General features: G+C 54.3%; 1 pseudogene; it reads left to right on the plus strand.

Moving 5' to 3' along the window:
• Positions 1-23,050, plus strand: part of LOC139254794 (immunoglobulin gamma-1 heavy chain-like) — a 105,286-nt pseudogene extending 82,236 nt beyond the window's left edge.
• Positions 23,051-23,715: the final 665 nt, after the last annotated feature.

Here is a 23,715-nt window from a genome sequence, read left to right on the forward strand (position 1 = left end):
CGGTACGTCTCACACTGCACCATGGAGGGGGAATGGTGTCGGTACGTCTCACACTGCCTGCACCATGGAGGGGGAATGGTGTCGGTACGTCTCACACTGCCTGCACCATGGAGGGGGAATGGTGTCGGTACGTCTCACACTGCACCATGGAGGGGGAATGGTGTCGGTACGTCTCACACTGCACCATGGAGGGGGAATGGTGACGGTACGTCTCACACTGCACCATGGAGGGGGAATGGTGTCGGTACGTCTCACACTGCCTGCACCATGGAGGGGGAATGGTGTCGGTACGTCTCACACTGCCTGCACCATGGAGGGGGAATGGTGTCGGTACGTCTCACACTGCACCATGGAGGGGGAATGGTGTCGGTACGTCTCACACTGCCTGCACCATGGAGAGGGAATGGTGTCGGTACGTCTCACACTGCACCATGGAGAGGGAATGGTGTCGGTACGTCTCACACTGCCTGCACCATGGAGGGGGAATGGTGTCGGTACGTCTCACACTGCACCATGGAGGGGGAATGGTGTCGGTACGTCTCACACTGCACCATGGAGGGGGAATGGTGTCGGTACGTCTCACATTGCACCATGGAGAGGGAATGGTGACGGTACGTCTCACACTGCACCATGGAGGGGGAATGGTGTCGGTACGTCTCACACTGCACCATGGAGGGGGAATGGTGTCGGTACGTCTCACACTGCACCATGGAGGGGGAATGGTGTCGGTACGTCTCACACTGCACCATGGAGGGGGAATGGTGTCGGTACGTCTCACACTGCACCATGGAGGGGGAATGGTGTCGGTACGTCTCACACTGCCTGCACCATGGAGGGGGAATGGTGTCGGTACGTCTCACACTGCACCATGGAGGGGGAATGGTGTCGGTACATCTCACACTGCACCATGGAGGGGGAATGGTGTCGGTACGTCTCACACTGCACCATGGAGGGGGAATGGTGAAGGTACGTCTCACACTGCACCATGGAGGGGGAATGGTGTCGGTACGTCTCACACTGCACCATGGAGGGGGAATGGTGTCGGTACGTCTCACACTGCACCATGGAGGGGGAATGGTGTCGGTACGTCTCACACTGCACCATGGAGAGGGAATGGTGTCGGTACGTCTCACACTGCACCATGGAGAGGGAATGGTGTCGGTACGTCTCACACTGCACCATGGAGGGGGAATGGTGTCGGTACGGGCTCACACTGCACCATGGAGGGGGAATGGTGTCAGTACGTCTCACACTGCACCATGGAGGGGGAATGGTGAAGGTACGGGCTCACACTGCACCATGGAGGGGGAATGGTGAAGGTACGGGCTCACACTGCACCATGGAGGGGGAATGGTGTCAGTACGTCTCACACTGCACCATGGAGGGGGAATGGTGAAGGTACGGGCTCACACTGCACCATGGAGGGGGAATGGTGTCGGTACGTCTCACACTGCACCATGGAGGGGGAATGGTGAAGGTACGGGCTCACACTGCCTGCATCTTGTGGATAATTGTAGTTTCCCCACAGGCTCAGCGAGAAGGTTACAAAGTGCAGCCCTGTCGACTCCGATCCCAGACCCGGTTATGGGCACTGTGGGATCTTCAGGTCCCTGCAGAAACATTGGCTGTGAGGACAGATTGGATCGGCTGGGGTTGTTTACTTTGGAACAGAGGAGGCTGAGGGGAGACCTGATTGAGGTGTATAAAATTATGAGGGGCCTGGATAGAGTGGATAGGAAGGACTCGTTTCCCTTAGCCGAGGGGTCAATAACCAGGGGACGTAGATTTAAAGTAATTGGTCGGGGGAATTTGAGGGGAAAGTTTTTAACCCAGAGGGTGGTGGGGGTCTGGAATTCACGGCCTGAAAGGGTGGTCGAGGCAGAAACCCTCACCTTATTTAAACAGGACCTGGATGTATACCTGAAGTGCTGTAACCCACAGGGCTACCGACCGAGAGCTGGAAAGTGGGATTAGGCTGGGTAGCTCTTGGTCGGCCGGTGTGGACACGATGGGTCGAATGGCCTCCTTCCGTGCTGTAAATTTCTATGATGCTGTGAACATACACAGCAAATCGGTCAGCATCTGAAATGTGAAAAGGGAGGCTGGTTTTCCGAGCCCAGATCTGAAAAGTAACCACACATTTCAGGAGAGGCCGAGAGAGAATCCAGTCACAATTGGGGGTGGATTGACAGGCTGAGTGAGATGAAAGGTCACCTGAGAGATCCACAGGATTCCCTTGTTCTGTTGATACCCCTCGATATCTGTCCAGGGGAACACAGGAACAGGGGTAGGCTAGTCAACCTCTCCGGCCCGTTCTGCTACTGCATTAGATCGCGGCCAATCCCAACCCCATTTAATCTGAAATCTTGTAACGTGTTACAGCTCAAGCTCCAAGCCTCATCTCGCTTGTTCCATCGCCGGAGGTTGTCTACAATCAAACCACCGCTGTCCTGGGCTGTGCCATATCTGGATTCTATCCCGACAAACTAAAGGTTTCCTGGAAGAAAGGCGGGGTGGACCAGAAGGGTATCGTTCTCCCTTCCAGACCGGGAGCCGCCGATACCTTTGAAACGGTGGCTTACCTGACGGTGCCTGTGGAGGAATGGACCAAGGGGGAGGTCTACACCTGTGAAGTGGCCCATGGATCTTCGAACCTCCCTAACACAATCAGCATGAGGTATCAAGCGGGTAAGTGGTGTCTGAGGGGGAGGAATATGGTCAGTAATTCAGCCTTGTATTAACTTAATGCGCTAATGTTCGCCTTTAACTCGTGAATCACTGTCCCGAATATCGCCCCTGGTGAGAGAGGCGAGATGTTTAGTATTTTACGTGTTGATACTGAACCGACACTTAGAGAGAGTAACTTTAACCCAAGGCGCTGGGCGGGGAAACTGCCGGGGTCGGGCTGGTCACCCGTTTACACTCTCGCCTGATTTTACTCTCCGCTAACTTCAATGGAAAGGATAATGGTGCAGAGCGTGAAACGGGCGGCCCATCGATACCTTCACCTCCTACCTGTTCCCTTCCTACTGTCTCCCAAATGTTATTTTATAGTCTAGAACCAGAGAATGGTCACAGCACGAAAGGCCAGTCAGCCCACCGAGCCCGTGCTGACCCCAGCCAGTCCCACTCCCCGCCCTTTCCCCGTAGCCCGCCAATATTCTTCCCTTCAGATATTTATCCAACTCCCTTTTGAAAGCAGGATTGAGTCTGCCTCCCCCACCCTCTCAGGCCGTGAATTCCAGATCCCAACCACTCGCTGCGTAAACAAGTATTTTCTTACATCGCCTCTGGTTCTTCTGCCAATCGCCTTAAATCTGTGTCCCTCTGGTTCCTGACCCTTCCCCCAATGGGAACAGTTTCTTTCGACCTCTGTCCAGATCCCTCATGATTGTGAACACCTGGATCAAATCTCCTCTCAACCTTCTCTGCTCCAAGGAGAACAACCCCAGCTTCTCCAGTCTATCCCCATCACTGAAGTCCCTCATCCCTGGAACCATTCTCGGAAATCCCCTCTGCACCCTCTCTAAGGCCTTCACATCCTTCCTAAAGTGCGGGGCCCAGAATTGGACACAATACTCCAGCTGGGGCCGAACCCGTGTTTTATACAGGTCCATCATCATTCCCACGGGCAGTACTCTGTGCCTCGGTTTATGAAGCCCAGGATCCTGGAAGCCTTTATAACTGCTTTCCCAACCTGAGAACACCTCTGTCAAATCTCCTCTCAACCTTCTGCGATTTCTGCACATACACCCACAGGTAGGAAAGAAATCTGCCCAGTTTTGCATTTGAATGAATTGCCACGAGCTGCTGCACCCTCTCCTGAGGGAACGTGTTCCATCGATTGACCACTCACTGAAATATTGATCCACCACATCAGATTTGAAGTGACCCGTCCCCGGCTCCCCTTTAAGCGCAGCTCGTGTCTCTGGTTCGCCTGTTCAGGACCAGGTGAGACAGCGTGTTATGGTCCACACGATCTGCTCCCTTTTAGCATCATATAAACTCCGGATGGAGCAGAGCTCCGGGGCCGTGTGGAGCTCCCACTTTCCCAGCACGGGACGGGAGGTGAAAATGTATAACACTTAAATCTGCAACTCTTCCGGTTCCAGGTGGAAACGCTGCGTGCTCTTGTTCTGGGTGTGTGCCGAAGTTTCTCTACCAGACTAACCTTAAAGTGACCCTTCCCGATGGTGACGAGCGTCAATATAAATGTCACCAAAACAAATGCGAAATAAAGTGATTGGTTGTGAATGGAATTGGCCGCTGGATTTTATTACAAAGTGTCTGATGGCTTATAGACATGGCCCACAGTGTGTGTGGGGATAGAGTGTACACAGAGGGAGGGTCAGCCCACGGTGTGTGTGGGGATAGAGTGTGCACAGAGGGAGGGTACAGCCCACAGTGTGTGTGGGGATAGAGTGTACACAGAGGGAGGGTCAGCCCACAGTGTGTGTGGAGATAGAGTGTACACAGAGGGAGGGGGTACAGCCCACAGTGTGTGTGGGGATAGAGTGTACACAGAGGGAGGGGGTACAGCCCACAGTGTGTGTGGAGATAGAGTGTACACAGAGGGAGGGTGTACAGCCCACAGTGTGTGTGGGGATAGAGTGTACACAGAGGGAGGGTACAGCCCACAGTGTGTGTGGGGATAGAGTGCACACAGAGGGAGGGTCAGCCCACGGTGTGTGTGGGGATAGAGTGTACACAGAGGGAGGGTCAGGCCACGGTGTGTGTGGATAGAGTGTACACAGAGGGAGGGTCAGGTCACGGTGTGTGTGGGGATAGAGTGTACACAGAGGGAGGGTCAGGCCACGGTGTGTGTGGATAGAGTGTACACAGAGGGAGGGTCAGGTCACGGTGTGTGTGGGATAGAGTGTACACAGAGGGAGGGTCAGGCCACGGTGTGTGTGGATAGAGCGTACACAGAGGGAGGGTCAGCGTATGGTGTGTGTGGGGATAGAGTGTACACAGGGGGAGGGTCAGCCCACAGTGTGTGGGGATAGAGTGTACACAGAGGGAGGGGTACAGCCCATGGTGTGTGTGGGGATAGAGTGTACACAGAGGGAGGGTACAGCCCACGGTATATGTTGGGAATAGAGTGTACACAGAGGGAGGGTACAGCCCACGGTGTGTGGGGATAGAGTGTACACAGAGGGAGGGTACAGCCCACGGTGTGTGGGATAGAGTGTTGCACAGAGGAAGGGTCAGGCCACGGTGTGTGGGGATAGACTGTACACAGAGGAAGGGTCAGGCCACGGTGTGTGGGGATAGAGTGCACACAGAGGGAGGGTCAGCCCACGGTGTATATTGGGATACAGTGTACACAGAGGGAGGGTACAGCCCATGGTGTGTGTGGGGATAGAATGTACACAGAGGGAGGGGGGTACAGCCCACGGTGTATATGGGGATAGAGTGTACACAGAGGGAGGGGGTACAGCCCACGGTGTGTGTGGGGATAGAGTGTACACAGAGGGAGGGGGTACAGCCCACAGTGTATACGGGGATAGAGGGTACACAGAGGGAGGGTCAACCCATGGTGTGTGTGGATACAGTGTACACAGAGGGAGGGGGTACAACCCACGGTGTGTGTGGGGATAGAGTGTACACAGAGGGATGGTACAGCCCACGGTGTGTGTGGGATAGAGTGTACACAGAGGGAGGGTCAGCCCACGGTGTATATGGGGATACAGTGTACACAGAGGGAGGGTACAGCCCACGGTGTGTGTGGGATAGAGTGTACACAGAGGGAGGGTCAGCCCACGGTGTATATTGGGATACAGTGTACACAGAGGGAGGGTACAGCCCATGGTGTGTGTGTGGATAGAGTGTACACAGAGGGAGGGTACAGCCCATGGTGTATATGGGGATAGAGTGTACACAGAGGGAGGGGGTACAGCCCATGGTGTGTGTGGGGATAGAGTGTACACAGAGGGAGGGGGTACAGCCCACGGTGTATATGGGGATAGAGTGTACACAGAGGGAGGGGGTACAGCCCAAGCTCGGTTCCCCAGCCCAGCCCACTCCTGGTCTACATGGTCATTCTTTGCTGGGTCACTTCGGGTCGGTCCCGGCCCCACAGCTTGACCGTTGCCTCTTTGGTCTGGGCCGAGTGGGCAACAATTGGAGGACCATCTCTGGCCAGGGATACAGTGAGGTGAGGGCGGGATGGGGGGGGGGGGAAAGAGTAATGTCCCATTGATCCAGTGACGGGGGGGGGGAAATGTTCCACTGATCCAGTGACGGGGGGGGGGGGGGGGGGGATGTTCCATTGATCCAGTGACGGGGGGGGGGGGAATGTCCCATTGATCCAGTGACGGGGGGGGGAGGGGATGTTCCATTGATCCAGTGACGGGGGGGGGGGGGAAATGTTCCATTGATCCAGTGACGGGGGGGGGGGATGTTCCATTGATCCAGTGACGGGGGAGGGGGGAATGTCCCATTGATCCAGTGACGGGGGGGGGGATGTTCCATTGATCCAGTGACGGGGTGGGGCGGGGGGGAAATGTTCCATTGATCCAGTGACGGGGACGGGGACGGGGGGATGTTCCATTGATCCAGTGACGTGGGGGGGTGGGGGGGGCGGAGGGGAATGTCCAATTGATCCATTGAAAGGGGGGTGGGAATGTCCCATTGATCCAGTGACGGGGGGGGGGGGAATGTTCCATTGATCCAGTGATGGGGGGGGGGGATGTTCCATTGATCCAGTGACGTGGGGGGGGGAGGGGAATGTCCAATTGATCCAGTGATGGGGGGGGGGGAATGTCCCATTGATCCAGTGATGGGGTGGAGGGGGAATGTTCCATTGATCCAGTGACGTGGGGGGGGGAGGGGAATGTCCAATTGATCCAGTGATGGGGGGGGGGGGGATGTCCCATTGATCCAGTGACGGGGGGGGGGGGGGAATGTTCCATTGATCCAGTGACGGGGGGGGGGGGGATGTTCCATTGATCCAGTGAAAGGGGTGGGGGGAATGTCCCAATGATCCAGTGAAAGGGAGGGACGTAATGTTCCATTGATCCAGTGAAAGGCGGGGGGGGCGTCTTTAATGATGTTGTTCCTGAGGCACATTGCTGAGAAAGGACACAGCAGCCCGACTGGTGCCCTGCACAACCCGATAGGTTTTGGATGAAAACTCTGGGTAGCAGAAATAGAAAGGGTTCCACACCTGGAATATTGTGTTCAGTTTTGGTCTCCTAATCTGAGGAAGGACGTTCTTGCTATTGAGGGAGTGCAGCGAAAGTTCACCAGACTGATTCCAGGGATGGCTGGACTGTCATATGAGGAGAGACTGGATCAACTGGGCCTGTATTCACTGGAGTTTAGAAGAATGAGAGGGGATCTCATAGAGACATATAAGATTCTGACGGGACTGGACAAGTTAGATGCAGGAAGAATGTTCCCGATGTTGGGGAAGTCCAGAACCAGGGGTCACAGTCTGAGGATAAGGGGTAGGCCATTTAGGACCGAGATGAGGAGAAACTGCTTCACTCAGAGAGTTGTTAACCTGTGGAATTCCCTGCCACAGAGAGTTGTTGATGCCAGTTCATTGGACATATTCAAGAGGGAGTTAGATGTGGCCCTTACGGCTAAAGGGATCAAGGGGTATGGAGCGAAAGCAGGAAAGGGGTACTGAGGGAATGATCAGCCATGATCTTATTGAATGGTGGTGCAGGCTCGAAGGGCCAAATGGCATACTCCTGCACCTATTTTCTATGTTTCTCGGTATCATTCACCCAGCTCCCGGATACTGACATCAGTCAACGACAGGAGCTCAATGATCACAAGGAATTCAAGTTTGGGAAGTGGTTTTATAAATTCCCCTCCCCTCCTCCCCCTGAGTAAACGGAATGAAGCGTCTCTCGCCCAATAATATCATCATTTTGGAATAACAAGGGGAATATTGCGGCCCTGTGTGGGCTGATGATGGGTGAGCCTCTGTCACTGGGAACTGTTCAATGTCCAGACTTGATCACTGATGCAAGACAGGGGCTGAGCACCTTCCAAAAACCGCAACATTTAACATCAGCACCGTGCAGACTCAACCTGGGTTTGATAATCACTGACTATATACGGTGTATATTAAACCTGGGTTTGATAATCACTGACTATACACGGTGTATATTAAACCTGGGTTTGATAATCACTGACTATACACGGTGTATATTAAACCTGGGTTTGATAATCACTGACTATATACGGTGTATATTAAACCTGGGTTTGAGAATCACTGACTATATACAACTTATATTAAACCTGGGTTTGATAATCACTGACGATATACAGTGTATATTAAACCTGGGTTTGATAATCACTGACTATATACAGTGTATATTAAACCTGGGTTTGATAATCACTGACTATATACTGTGTATATTAAACCTGGGTTTGATAATCACTGACTATACATGGTGTATATTAAACCTGGGTTTGATAATCACTGACTATACACGGTGTATATTAAACCTGGGTTTGAGTATCACTGACTATATACGTTGTATATTAAACCTGGGTTTGATAATCACTGACTATACATGGTGTATATTAAACCTGGGTTTGATAATCGCTGACTATATACGGTGTATATTAAACCTGGGTTTGAGAATCACTGACTATACACGGTGTATATTACACCTGGGTTTGAGAATCACTGACTATACACGGTGTATATTACACCTGGGTTTGAGAATCACTGACTATACATGGTGTATATTAAACCTGGGTTTGATAATCACTGACTATATACGGTGTATATTACACCTGGGTTTGATAATCACTGACTATACATGGTGTATATTAAACCTGGGTTTGATAATCACTGACTATATACGGTGTATATTACACCTGGATTTGATAATCACTGACTATATACGGTGTATATTAAACCTGGGTTTGATAATCACTGACTATATACAGTGTATATTAAACCTGGGTTTGAGAATCACTGACTATATACGGTGTATATTACACCTGGGTTTGAGAATCACTGATTGCACGGTGTATATTAAACCTGGGTTTTATAATCACTGACTATACACGGTGTATATTAAACCTGGGTTTGACAATCACTGACTATACATGGTGTATATTAAACCTGGGTTTGATAATCACTGACTATATACGGTGTATATTACACCTGGGTTTGATAATCACTGACTATACACGGTGTATATTAAACCTGGGTTTGATAATCACTGACTATATACAGTGTATATTAAACCTGGGTTTGATAATCACTGACTATACACGGTGTATATTAAACCTGGGTTTGAGAATCACTGACTATATACGGTGTATATTACACCTGGGTTTGAGAATCACTGACTATACACGGTGTATATTAAACCTGGGTTTGAGAATCACTGATTGCACGGTGTATATTAAACCTGGGTTTTATAATCACTGACTATACACGGTGTATATTAAACCTGGGTTTGACAATCACTGACTATATATGGTGTATATTAAACCTGGGTTTGAGAATCACTGATTACACGGTGTATATTAAACCTGGGTTTGATAATCACTGACTATACACGGTGTATATTAAGCCTGGGTTTGAGAATCACTGACTATACATGGTGTACACTACACCTGGGTTTGAGAATCACTGACTATACACGGTGTACACTACACCTGGGTTTGAGAATCACTGATTGCACACGGTGTACACTACACCTGGGTTTGAGAATCACTGATTGCACGGTGTACACTACACCTGGGTTTGAGAATCACTGACTATACACAGTGTACACTACACCTGGGTTTGAGAATCACTGATTGCACACGGTGTATACTACACCTGGGTTTGAGAATCACTGATTGCACACGGTGTATACTACACCTGGGTTTGAGAATCACTGATTGCACACTGTGACAAGTCTCAATGTGACCAATCCCAATCCGACAGCATTTCTGTTCAAAATGCCGGGGAGAGGAACAGAGACGATCTTTAAATGAATCAAAGACACGGTCCTGTCAGACAGAGACTGTGCTCACACAGCAGCTCAATCTGCAGCCGGAGGAGGTGATTCCCGGTACTCATTAAAGGTTTCAATCCTGACCCAGAGATGGCCATCCTGCCTCCTCCCTCTCCCAGTGTTGAGATTACATATACACAGGGTAAACATTGCCTGAGTTGTGACACACAGTGAATGTGTGTGTGTGAATAGCGCTCAGAACACGCAGTGAGCTGCGGGGTGACTGAAGTGACCATGGTCCTGTGAGAGACCAGTGTAAAGGGGGAATGTGTGAAGGATGTCACTGGCCCCGAGGGTGTGTGAGCTGCAGGTTTAGGCATTCACAGCGTGTGCCCAAACCCACAGCAATCCTCGCCACAGGTCGCACACATCCGGATAAAGGGCCTCCGCGGGCAGATAGTTGGGCTGCCTGCCCTGCCCCTGACCCTGCCCCCTGACCCTGACCCTGCCCCCTGACCCTGACCCTGACCCTGCCCCTGCCCCTGCCCCCTGACCCTGCCCCTGACCCTGCCCCTGCCCCTCTGCCCCTGACCCTGACCCCTGACCCTGACCCTGCCCCCTGACCCTGACCCTGCCCCCTGACCCTGACCCTGACCCTGACCCTGCCCCTGCCCCCTGACCCTGCCCCTGACCCTGCCCCTGCCCCTGCCCCTCTGCCCCTGACCCTGACCCTGACCCTGACCCTGCCCCTGACCCTGACCCTGCCCCAGGCCCTGACCTGGCCCCCAGCCCCTGACCCTGACCCTGCCCCAGGCCCTGGCCCTGTGCCCCGGCTCCTGACCCTGCCCCGGCCCCTGGCCCCCTGCCCCTAGCCCCCTGCCCCAGGCCCAACAATTTTTCCAAGTGATAGAAGCAGGTGTAAGGCCTGCTTTAATCAGCATAAGACTTTTAAAGGACAGAAAAATGCATTTTCAATAATTTAAACATTTAAAATCCTATTAAATAAGGTAAGTTTATTTGTGGACCCTTTAAAATATGTAAATTTATTTTTCAAAAAATTAAATTTTTGTTTTTAATAATTACATTTCCTTTTGATGAATTTTAAATATGTGATGGTTTGGAACATGTATATTATAACTGTGTTGTGGAGGTATTCCCGTTCAAATTGACGCAGACAAAAATTGTCACCGAGCCAAAGGAAGGAAAGACTTGCATTTATATAGCGCCTGTCACCAGCACCGGACGCCTCAAAGCGCTTTCCAGCCAATGAAGCACTGTCTGTAGTCAGTGTTGTAATGTGGGAATATTGTGAAGCAGGAGAAAGAAGGAGAGTGACCAAAAGCTGGGTCACGGGGCAGGCTGTGTCCCAGGGAGAGAGAGGGTGACAAGCCATGAGGTTTAGGAGGGAGTTCCTGAGGTTCGGGCCCAGACACGGGGCTGAAGCCACGGGTGGCTGACAGTTTTGGGGCGATGGGAGTGCAGGATGTACAAGAGGCCAGAGTTGAGGAATGCAGGGTTCCCGGAGGGGCTGTAGGGCTGGAGAAGGATAGAGAGATGAGGGAGAGGGGAGACCATGGAGTGATTGGACACTGGGCTCGCTGTGAATGGTGAGGAGGGGTCCTCATTGCCTCAGTGTGTGCTCGATGTCACAGATCGATGCACAGCCCTACATGGGGGCTCTGAGCAAACCAGCATTTCTCCCATTTCACTCAGCAGTCTGCATCTCTCGCTGCATTTCACAAAGCAGGGATTGCATTTTTATTAACATGTCGCTCAGCCCCATTGCAGTCCCTGCTGGGGATCTGTTGTTCAGGGTTACAGCGAGTGGATCCAAAACGGCTCGGGTGGATCCCTGACATTCTGATTATGTTTTCTCCGTCAATTTACAAGCCAAGAAATGCAAGATGGGGGCGTCGCTCCCCTGTGCCCCTGATTGGGGGAGGGGTAACCTCCTATGGGGGAGGGGTAACCTCCTGGTGGGGGGGGGGGTGTAATCTGGTAACCTCCTGGCGGGGGGGGGGGTGTAATCTGGTAACCTCTTGGCGGGGGAGGGTGTAATCTGGTAACCTCCTGGCGGGGGGGGGTGTAATCTGGTAACCTCTTGGCGGGGGGGGTGTAATCTGGTAACCTCCTGGCGGGGGGGGGTGTAATCTGGTAACCTCCTGGCGGGGGGGGGTGTAATCTGGTAATAAGAACATAAGAACATAAGAATTAGGAACAGGAGTAGGCCATCTAGCCCCTCGAGCCTGCTCCACCATTCAACAAGATCATGGCTGATCTGGCCGTGGACTCAGCTCCACTTACCCGCCCGCTCCCAGTAACCCTTAATTCCCTTATTGGTTAAAAATCTATCTATCTGTGCCTTAAATACATTCAATGAGCTAGCCTCAACTGCTTCCTTGGGCAGAGAATTCCACAGATTCACAACCCTCTGGGAGAAGAAATTCCTTCTCAACTCAGTTTTAAATTGGCTCCCCCGTATTTTGAGGCTGTGCCCCCTAGTTCTAGTCTCCCCGACCAGTGGAAACAACCTCTCTGCCTCTATCTTGTCTATCCCTTTCATTATTTTAAATGTTTCTGTAAGATCACCCCTCATCCTTCTGAACTCCAACGAGTAAAGACCCAGCCTACTCAATCTATCATCATAAGGTAACCCCCTCATCTCCGGAATCAGCCGAGTGAATCGTCTCTGTACCCCCTCCAAAGCTAGTATATCCTTCCTTAAGTAAGGTGAGCAAAACTGCACGCAGTACTCCAGGTGCGGCCTCACCAATACCCTGTACAGTTGCAGCAGGACCTCCCTGCTTTTGTACTCCATCCCTCTCGCAATGAAGGCCAACATTCCATTTGCCTTCCTGATTACCTGCTGCACCTGCAAACTAACTTTTTGGGATTCATGCACAAGGACCCCCAGGTCCCTCTGCACCGCAGCATGTTGTAATTTCTCCCCAGTCAAATAATATTCCCTTTTACTGTTTTTTCCCCAAGGTGGATGACCTCACACTTTCCGACATTGTATTCCATCTGCCAAACCTTAGCCCATTCGCTTAACCTATCTAAATCTCTTTGCAGCCTCTCTGTGTCCTCTACACAACCCGCTTTCCCAATAATCCCCTGGGGGCGGGGGGTAACCTCCTGGGTCGGGGGGGGGGTAACCTCCTGGGCCGGGGGGGGAACCTCCTGGGTCGGGGGGGGGGTAACCTCCTGGGCCGGGGGGGGAACCTCCTGGGTCGGGGGGGGGGGAACCTCCTGGGCCGGGGGGGGACCTCCTGGGTCGGGGGGGGGGACCTCCTGGGGGGGAGGGGGGAGGAACCTCCTGGGTCGGGGGGGGAACCTCCTGGGTCGGGGGGGGAACCTCCTGGGTCGGGGGGGGGGAACCTCCTGGGTCGGGGGGGGAACCTCCTGGGTCGGGGGGGGAACCTCCTGGGTCGGGGGGGGAACCTCCTGGGTCGGGGGCGGGAACCTCCTGGGTCGGGGGGGGAACCTCCTGGGGGGGAGGGGGAGAGTAACCTCCTGGGAGGGGGGGGGAACCTCCTGGGTCGGGGGGGGAACCTCCTGGGTCGGGGGCGGGAACCTCCTGGGGGGGGAGGGGGAGGAACCTCCTGGGACGGGGGGGGAACCTCCTGGGTCGGGGGGGGAACCTCCTGGGTCGGGGGCGGGAACCTCCTGGGGGGGGAGGGGGGAGGAACCTCCTGGGGGGGGAGGGGGGAGGAACCTCCTGGGTCGGGGGGGGGAACCTCCTCGGTCGGGGGGGGAACCTCCTGGGGGGGAGGGGGAGAGTAACCTCCTGGGAGGGGGGGGGTAGCCTCCTGGGCCGGGCGGGGTAACCTCCTGGGTCGGGGGAGGAACCTCCTGGGGGGGGAGGGGGGAGGAACTCCTGGGTCGGGGGGGGAACCTCCTGGGTCGGGGGGGGAACCTCCTGGGTCGGGGGGGGAACCTCCTGGGGGGGAGGGGGGAGGAACCTCCTGGGTCGGGGGGGGGAACCTCCTGGGGGGGAGGGGGGAGGAACCTCCTGGGTCGGGGGGGGGAACCTCCTGGGTCGGGGGGGGGAACCTCCTGGGGGGGGAGGGGGGAGGAACTCCTGGGTCGGGGGGGGAACCTCCTGGGTCGGGGGGGGAACCTCCTGGGTCGGGGGGGGAACCTCCTGGGGGGGAGGGGGGAGGAACCTCCTGGGTCGGGGGGGGGAACCTCCTGGGGGGGAGGGGGGAACCTCCTGGGTCGGGGGGGGAACCTCCTGGGTCGGGGGGGGAACCTCCTGGGTCGGGGGGGGAACCTCCTGGGTCGGGGGGGGAACCTCCTGGGTCGGGGGGGGAACCTCCTGGGTCGGGGGAGGAACCTCCTGGGTCGGGGGGGGGAACCTCCTGGGTCGGGGGGGGAACCTCCTGGGTCGGGGGGGGAACCTCCTGGGTCGGGGGGGGGAACCTCCTGGGTCGGGGGGGAACCTCCTGGGTCGGGGGGGGAACCTCCTGGGTCGGGGGGGCGAACCTCCTGGGTCGGGGGGGAACCTCCTGGGTCGGGGGGGGAACCTCCTGGGGGGTGGTGAGGGTAACCTCCTGGGTCGGGGGGGGAACCTCCTGGGTCGGGGGGGAACCTCCTGGGTCGGGGGGGTAGCCTCCTGGGCCGGGCGGGGTAACCTCCTGGGAGGGAGGGGGGAGGAACCTCCTGGGTCGGGGGGAGGAACCTCCTGGGTCGGGGGAGGAACCTCCTGGGTCGGGGGGGGAACCTCCTGGGTCGGGGGGGGGAACCTCCTGGGGGGACGGGGGAGGAACCTCCTGGGGGGGAGGGGGGAGGAACCTCCTGGGTCGGGGGGGGAACCTCCTGGGTCGGGGGAGGAACCTCCTGGGTCGGGGGGGGAACCTCCTGGGTCGGGGGGGGGAACCTCCTGGGGGGACGGGGGAGGAACCTCCTGGGGGGGAGGGGGGAGGAACCTCCTGGGTCGGGGGGGGAACCTCCTGGGGGGTGGTGAGGGTAACCTCCTGGGTCGGGGGGGGAACCTCCTGGGTCGGGGGGGGAACCTCCTGGGTCGGGGGGGGAACCTCCTGGGGATGGCGGGACTTTTAGGGCCCAGCACGGAATTGCCCTCACTGCTTCTCGAAGGAAGCGTAGCGCTCCCCTCCCCCTTCCCCGGTTGAAAAGCCCCCGACCTCTCCCCCCCCCCGGAGGCGCTATCAGGACCAATCTCACCCTCTGATACCTTTCCAACACCCCAGGGATGTCCCAATGTGAGATTTGCTCCAGGTTTAGCTGCAGTGCCGCTTGATCGAGTATCAACCCCAGATATTACACATTGAAAAGGACTCTGGTTTAAACTGTTTAAACTCACTTCCGCCCTGACCTTCCGTCACGGAGCATCAATCTTTTTCTTCCCTCGGGAGCAGCAAAGCAAATCAAACATCAATATCTCAGTCAGATCTCCAGGCCCAAGCTCCCGGTGTAACACTGTGGAGATCCCGCAGGCTGCCTGTGTATTCCCTCTGGGGGCAGGGCTCGATGATGTGCTCCAGGGTCTGATTAGGAGCTCCACAGTCACACGATGGGGAGGCTTTAATCTCCCACCCCTGGAGAAGGTGGCAGCATCGACCGTGACCGGTTCTGAGGCGGTCGATGGTTGCCCACTGTTTGTGAGGAAGGTTTGATCCTTCAGGTTGTACTGTGGGCCCCTCGATAATCCATTCCGTATGTCACACTTCTTCCAAGCATTTCGCCGTCGGTCATCGAGACTGAGGGGAGATCGCTGAAAGGCTTCAGCGATGGCCCAAAATGGCGGTCTAGATTGGAGACAGGTTGGGGATCCTTTCTCCATAACATGGACTTCCCCACGTTTCATGTCAGAGCCATTGGACTAGGCACAGAATGTGTTCTCCTTGGCACTGGTCTCTCAAAGGACCATCAATAGAAAAGTCTCTCGAGATTCTGAAGCCGGCTGGCACCAGGCATTGTCCATTCTTCTGAAAGTTTTCCCTTTCTCATTCCCAGAAATGTCTGTTTTTATCCGAAATCCTTCTATGGAAGAGGTTTTGATCAGTGGGACTGCTACCCTGGTGTGTGAAGTGTTCTGTGCCGATCCGAACCCGGTCGAAATCTCCTGGAAGGTGAGCGGGCTGGACAGAAGTGAAGGTGTTAATACTCAGCAACTGAGAGAGGAAGGGACCCTGTACAGAGTCGTCAGTCAACTGCGAACCAGCGTGGAGGAGTGGAGCAGTGGGGTAGAGTACATGTGCTCTGCCCACCGGACTTCCTCGTCCTCGCCAGTGTCAGTACGGACAAGCCGTGCAAAAGGTGGGCAAAGGATCAGAAATGTAACGCCTGGCTTTGGTAACCGCGAGGGAAAGAGTTTAACACTGTCTCTGTTTCCAGTTCACACAAAGGGTCCCAACGTCCGACTGCTGCCTCCACCGGCCCAAGGCACCCAGAGCAGAAACACGGCCACCCTCGAGTGCATGATCACCGGATTCTACCCGAACATCATACACGTCTCCTGGGAGAAGGACCACTCTCCCATCTCCTCCAACACCAGCGCTGCTCGCACCATGCTGGAGCAGGCAGGGACTTTCAGTGCCAGCTACTTCCTGACTGTGAGCACAGAGGAGTGGAAGAAAGGTTCAGTCTTCACCTGCACAGTCTCTCATCCATCGTCCAACACCAACACCAGCCGGGACATCAAGGATGACCAAGGTAGGGTCCCGGAGCCTGACTCCAATATTCACTTCCTTTGGCCCCACTGCTATCAACTCGACTAGAGCCAGACACATTCAACACTGACCACATAGCTCATGTAGTGGACCAGTTAGAGTTTACTGACGTTGTAACTGGCACAGTAGATAAGGGGGAACCAGTGGATGTGGTCTATTTAGATTTTCAGAAGGCATTCGATAAGGTGCCACACAAGAGGCTATTAAACAAAATTAGGGCTCATGGGATTGGGGGTAATATACTAGCATGGATTGAGGATTGGTTAATGGACAGAACACAGAGAGTAGGAATAAACGGGTCATTTTCGGGTTGGCAGGCTGTAACTAGTTGGGTGCCGCTGGGGTTAGTGCTGGGGCCCCAGATATTTACAATCTATATCAGTGATTTGGATGAGGGGACCAAATATAATATATCCAAGTTTGCTGATGATACAAAGCTAGGTCGGAATGTAAGTTGTGAGGAGGATGCAAAGAGGCTTCAAGGGGATACAGACAGGCTCAGTGAGTGGGCAAGAACATGGCAAATGGAATATAATGTGGCGAAATGTGAAGTTATCCACTTTGGTAGGAAAAATAGGAAAGTGTTTCCCCCGGGCTGGGGAGTCTAGAACCAGGATAAGGGGTCGGCCATTTAGGACTGAGATGAGGAGAAACCTCTTCACTCAGAGGGTGGTGAATCTGGAATTCTCTGCCCCAGAGGGCTGTGGAGTATATTCAACAACAACAACAAAGACTTGTATTTATATAGCAATGTAGCACCTTTAAGGTAATAAAAGTCCCAAGGTGCTTCACAGGAGTATTATGGGATAGAAATGCACCGAGCCGCATAAGTAGAAATTAGTGCAGGTGACCGGAGGTAGGTTTTAAGGAGCGTCTTGAAGGGGGAAAGAGAGGCAGGGAGTTCCAGAGCTTAGGGCCCAGGCAACAGAAGGCACGGCCACCAATGGTTGAGTGATTATAATCAGGGATGCTCAGGAAGGCAGATTTAGAGGAGCGCAGACATCTCGGGAGTTGTGGGGCTGGAGGAGATTACAGAGATAGGGAGGGACGAGGCCATGGAAGAATTTGAAAATAAGGATGAGCATTTTGAAATCGAGGTGTCGCCTAACCGGAAGCCAATGTAGGTCAGCGAGCACAGGGGGTGATGGGTGAGTGGGACTGGGTGTGAGTTAGGACATGGGGCAGTGAGCACAGGGGGTGATGGGTGAGCGGGACTTGGTGCGAGTTAGGACATGGGGCAGTGAGCACAGGGGGTGATGGGTGAGCGGGACTTGGTGCGAGTTAGGACAGGGGGCAGTGAGCACAGGGGGTGATGGGTGAGCGGGACTTGGTGCGAGTTAGGACACAGGCAGCCCACTTTTGGATCACCTCCAGTTTACATTGAGTAGAATGTGGGAGGCCAGCCAAGAATGCGTTGGAATAGTCAAGTCTGGAGGTAACAAAGGCATGGATGAGGGTTTCAGCAGTGGAAGAGCTGAGGCAGGGGCGGAGACGGGCGATGTTACGGAGGTGGATATAGGCGGTTTTAGTCATGCTGTGGCTATGTGGTCGGAGTCAGATATGACCCCAAGACAGAGATGGATCGATTTTTGGATATTGAGGGAATCGAGGGATTATGAGGACAGTGCAGCAAAGTGGAGTTGAGGTCGAAGATCTGCCGTGATCCCATTGAATGGCGGAGCAGGCTCGAGGGGCCGAATGGCCGACTCCTGCTCCTAATCCTTCTGGTCTTATTTAATCCAGAGGCCTGGACTAAAAACAGAAAGGAACAATTGCAAATATGTTGTGTCTTTCACAACCTCAGGATGTTCCAAAACGCTTCACAGCAAACAAAGTCATGTTTTTATTCCAGTGTAGTCACTGCTGTGATGGAGGGGACGAGTCAACCAATTTACACACAGCAAGCTCCCATAAACAGCCATGTGGTGATGGGCAGATAATCTGTTTTGGTGCTGTTGGTGGAGGTGTGATCTCTCTGGTCCACCCGCGAGTACAGACGGAGCCCTCGATTTAACGTCTGATCTGAAAGAGGGTACATCCAACGGTGCACCACTCCCTCAGTGCTGGCAACGGGGAGTGTTGGTGTGGATTATGTGCTCGAGTGTCCGAGGTGGGGCTTGAACACAAACTTTCTGACAAAGGGAGAGGATGCCGCCAATGAGCCGAGAATGACGGCGGCAGTTAATAATCCAGGGAACTGAGGCCAACTCCCACCGCAGCACTTTGAGAATTTGAATTCAGTTTTAAAAAGTAAAAACAGGAAATAAAAAGCTGGTTGAGGGTAAAAGTGACGGAAGCTGTCGGAATGTTGGCGAAAACCCCAAATGCTTCGCTAATGTTCCACTGAAAGAAAGAAAGGCTTGCATTTATATAGCGCCTTTCACGACCACCTCAAAGCGCTTTACAGCCAATGAAGTAATTTTGGAGTGTAGTCACTGGTGTAATGTAAGAAACGCGGCAGCCAATTTGCACACAGCAAACTCCCACAAACAGCAATGTGATAATGACCAGATAATCTGTTTAGTGATGTTGATTGAGGGATAAATATTGGCCCCAGGACACCAGGGAGAATTCCCCTGCTCTTCTTCTAAACAGTGCCTTGGGAACTTTTATATCCACCGGAGAAGGCAGACAGGGCCCTCGGTTTAACGTTTCATCTGAAAAACGGCACCTCTGACAGTGCGGCACTCCCTCAGTACTGCCCCTCTGACAGTGTGGCACTCCCTCAGTACTGCCCCTCTGACAGTGTGGCACTCCCTTAGTACTGCCCCTCCGACAGTGCGGCCCTCAGTACTGCCCCTCTGACAGTGCTGTGCTCCCTCAGTACTGCCCCTCCGACAGTGCGGCACTCCCTCAGTACTGCCTCTCCGACAGTGCGGCGCTCCCTCAGTACTGCCCCTCTGACAGTGTGGCACTCCCTTAGTACTGCCCCTCTGACAGTCCAGTGCTCCCTCAGTACTGTCCCTCCGACACTCCCTCAGTACTGCCCCTCCGGCAGTGCGGCGCTCCCTCAGTACTGCCCCTCTGACAGTGCGGCACTCCCTCAGTACTGCCCCTCCGACAGTGCGGCCCTCAGTACTGCCCCTCTGACAGTGCAGTGCTCCCTCAGTACTGCCCCTCTGACAGTGCGGCACTCCCTCAGTACTGCCCCTCCGACAGTGCGGCCCTCAGTACTGCCCCTCTGACAGTGCTGTGCTCCCTCAGTACTGCCCCTCCGACAGTGTGGCACTCCCTCAGTACTGCCCCTCTGACAGTGCGGCGCTCCCTCAGTGCTGCCCCTCTGACAGTGCGGAGCTCCCTCAGTACTGCCCCTCCGACAGTGCGGCACTCCCTCAGTACTGCCTCTCCGACAGTGCGGCGCTCCCTCAGTACTGCCCCTCCGACAGTGCGGCACTCCCTCAGTACTGCCCCTCCGACAGTGCGGCGCTCCCTCAGTACTGCCCCTCCGACAGTGCGGCACTCCCTCAGTACTGCACTGGGAGTGTCGGCCTAGATTTCTGTGCTCAAGTTCCTGGAGTGGGACTTGAAGCCACCACCTTGTGACTCAGAGACTCTGAACCTTGTGACTCTGAGGTGAGTGAGCTGCCCACTGAGCCACGGCTGACACTGGGGAAGGAGACCTGCTGACCTCGCCCTGTCCACGCCACACGTGACTCCCGTCCCACACCAATGTGGTTGACCCATCACCGTCCTGCGGAGAGGACTGAGAAATGCCGGCCTTTGCCAGCGATGCCCACATCCCGCCGGGGGAATGGTGAAATAATAATTGTGACATTTCCCCCAGGTGAATGTTTGGACGCCGGTATCTCGGTCACTTTGAGCAAGCCGCCCTTCGAGGAGATCTGGAGGAACCGGACAGCCACCATTCTGTGCGAGGTGCTTCACGGTGATTTAGAGGGGGTCAGAGTAACCTGGCAGGTGAACGGGAGTGAGAGAGAAGACGGGGTGGAGACCCGGGGGCCCGAGAGGCACGGAGATAAAGACATGATCTCCAGCAGACTGACCGTCCCTGCCGCAGAGTGGGAGAGCGGGGTCGAGTATTGGTGTTTGGTGGAGGACAAGAGCCTGCCAACGCCGGAGAAGAGGCTGATCAAGAAGGCGCAAGGTACGTGTGGAGAGAGCTCGGTGTGTGTGTCTGGGTCTGAGCCCATGAGGCCATTTATTACCGTCTAGTGGTGAGCTGTCCAGTCCGCGGTGTCTGAGTGTGTTAAAGACAGAGAGAAGCTGGAACCCTGCCGAGAAACGGATCAGGAAAACAATCCCAAATCACAACAACGGCCCGGCACCAAACCACACTGGCTCCCGCGGGATGGGTTAGTGGCAGTGGGATAGACCCCGAGGGATTGGGATAGACCCCGAGGGATTGGGATAGATCCCGAGGGAGTGGGATAGACCCCGAGGGATTGGGATAGATCCCGAGGGAGTGGGATAGACCCCGAGGGATTAGGATAAACCACGAGGGAGTGGGTGGGATAGACCCCGAGGGATTGGGATAGACCCCGAGGGATTAGGATAAACCACGAGGGAGTGGGATAGACCCCCAGGGATTGGGATAGACCCCGAGAGAGTGGGTGGGATAGACCCTGAGGGATTGTGATAGACCCCGAGGGATTGGGATAGACCCCGAGGGGGTGGATGGGATAGATCCCGAGGGAGTGAGTGGGATAGATCCCGAGGGAGTCGGATAGACCCCGAAGGAGTGGGATAGACCCCGAGGTATTGAGTGGGATAGACCCCGAGGTATTGAGTGGGATAGACCCCGAGGGATTGGGTGGGATAGACCCCGAGGGATTGGGATAGACCCCGAGGGAGTGGGATAGACCCCGAGGGATTGGGATAGACCCCGAGGTATTGAGTGGGATAGACCCCGAGGGATTGGGATAGACCCCGAGGGATTGGGATAGACCCCCATGGATTGGGATAAACCCCGAGGGATTGGGATAGACCCCGAGGGATTGGGATAAACCCCGAGGGATTGGGATAGACCCCGAGGGAGTGGGATAGACCCCGAGGGATTGGGATAGACCCCCAGGGATTGGGATAAACCCCGAGGGATTGGGATAGACCCCGAGGGATTGGGATAGACCCCGAGGGATTGGCAGATGTCACGGTATTAGGAGGAGCCCGAGGCAGAAGAGCCATTGGAAGGGTGAGGGAGATTGTCTGTCTGAGGCCGAGGTTGAACATGTCGCCAATTCCCTTGTGAAAGTTACTGTTGATTCTGCCTCCACCACCCTCGTTCAGGCAATGCGTTCCAGACCATCATAACTCGCTGAGTAAAACGCAAGTCTCCTCACCTCCCCTCTGGTTCCCTTGCCAGTTAAATGTGTGTCATGGAATCATAGAGCACTTCGCACACAGGAGGCCATTCGGCCCATCGTGTCCGTGCCAGCTGACCAAGAGCTACCCAGCCTAATCCCACTGTCCAGCTCTCGGTCCGTAGCCCTGTGGGTTACGGCACTTCAGGTGTACATCCAGGTACTGTTTAAATGTGGTGAGGGTTTCTGCCTCTACCACCCTTTCAGGCAGTGAGTTCCAGAACCCCACCACCCTCTGGGTGTAGAAATCTCCCAGTTTTCAAGCGAGGTCTAACCAAGGGTCGATACAGGTTGAGTGTAACTTCCCTACTTTACAATACTGTGCGCGAGGACGGGACAGGACTCGGTCTAACCCAAGGTTGTCTCTGTTTGCAGTCGGTGCCAAGACCCGCCCTCGAGTCTACCTCCTCCCCCCTTCACCGCAAGAGATGGAGATGGATCGGACGGCGACCCTGGTGTGCCTGGTCACCAGGTTCTTCCCCGCGGAGATCTACGTGGCCTGGATGGCCAACGACACCCTTGTGAGGTCAGGGTTGGTGACCCAGGCACTGAGCGAGGACGGCACCAACGGCTGGAACTCGGTGTCCAGTCAGCTGACGGTCCCCACAGAGCAGTGGGACAGGGGTACCACCTTCTCCTGTGTGGTGGGGCACGAGTCTCTAACCACCAGCCTGATCAGGAGCATCAATAAATCACAGGGTAAACCCACCCTGGTCAATGTCTCACTCGTTCTAACCGATAGCTTTCAATCCTGCTGATACCATCCAGTGATTTCATCAATCCTCGCCCCCCATATATATATCTGGTTATATAATCCCTGTAAATGGCTGGTTCACCCTACCACAGGGTGGCTGTGCTCACTGTGAAATCTCCCATCTGCTAGTAGAATGCTTAAAACCCTGATCACAATCCGATCTCCTTCAGTCATTGAGAAAATAATGTGTGGTCAAGGATCAAATCGGGCAACAAACATCATCTCCAAATCTTTGAAAGTCTGGAGTTCCTTTTGAAATGTTGTTGTGCCGGGTTTGATCCAGTTTGAAATCTGTGAGACACCACCAAGTGTTAAATGGATGTCACAAAATGTCAATGTAACCATCCAATTCAATAAAACAGATGTGACAAGGTTTCTGCTTCGGGTGTTCATTGTTGGTGTGTTTGGGTAAATGGGACAGGGGGTGGGGCATTATCGTGTGTTTGGGTAAATGGGACAGGGGGTGGGGCAGTATCGTGTGTTTGGGTAAATGGGACAGGGGGTGGGGCAATATCGTGTGTTTGGGTAAATGGGACAGGGGGTGGGGCAGTATCGTGTGTTTGGGTAAATGGGACAGGGGGGTGAACATAAGAACATAAGAATTAGGAACAGGAGTAAGCCATCTAGCCCCTCGAGCCTGCTCCGCCATTCAACAAGATCATGCTGATCTGGCCATGGACTCAGCTCCACTTACCCGCCCACTCCCCGTAACCCTTAATTCCCTGATTGGTTAAAACTCTATCTATCTGTGACTTGAATACAGTCAATGAGCTAGCCTCAACTGCTTCCTTGGGCAGAGAATTCCACAGATTCACAACCCTCTGGGAGAAGAAATTCCTTCTCAACTCAGTTTTAAATTGTCTCCCCCGTATTTTGAGGCTGTGCCCCCTAGTTCTAGTCTCCCCGACCAGTGGAAACAACCTCTCTGCCTCTATCTTGTCTATCCCTTTCATTATTTTAAATGTTTCTATAAGATCACCCCTCATCCTTCTGAACTCCAACAAGTAAAGACCCAGTCCACTCAATCTATC

The sequence above is a fragment of the Pristiophorus japonicus genome, unplaced genomic scaffold (assembly GCF_044704955.1).
Source record: "Pristiophorus japonicus isolate sPriJap1 unplaced genomic scaffold, sPriJap1.hap1 HAP1_SCAFFOLD_577, whole genome shotgun sequence".
NCBI lineage: Eukaryota > Metazoa > Chordata > Chondrichthyes > Pristiophoridae > Pristiophorus > Pristiophorus japonicus.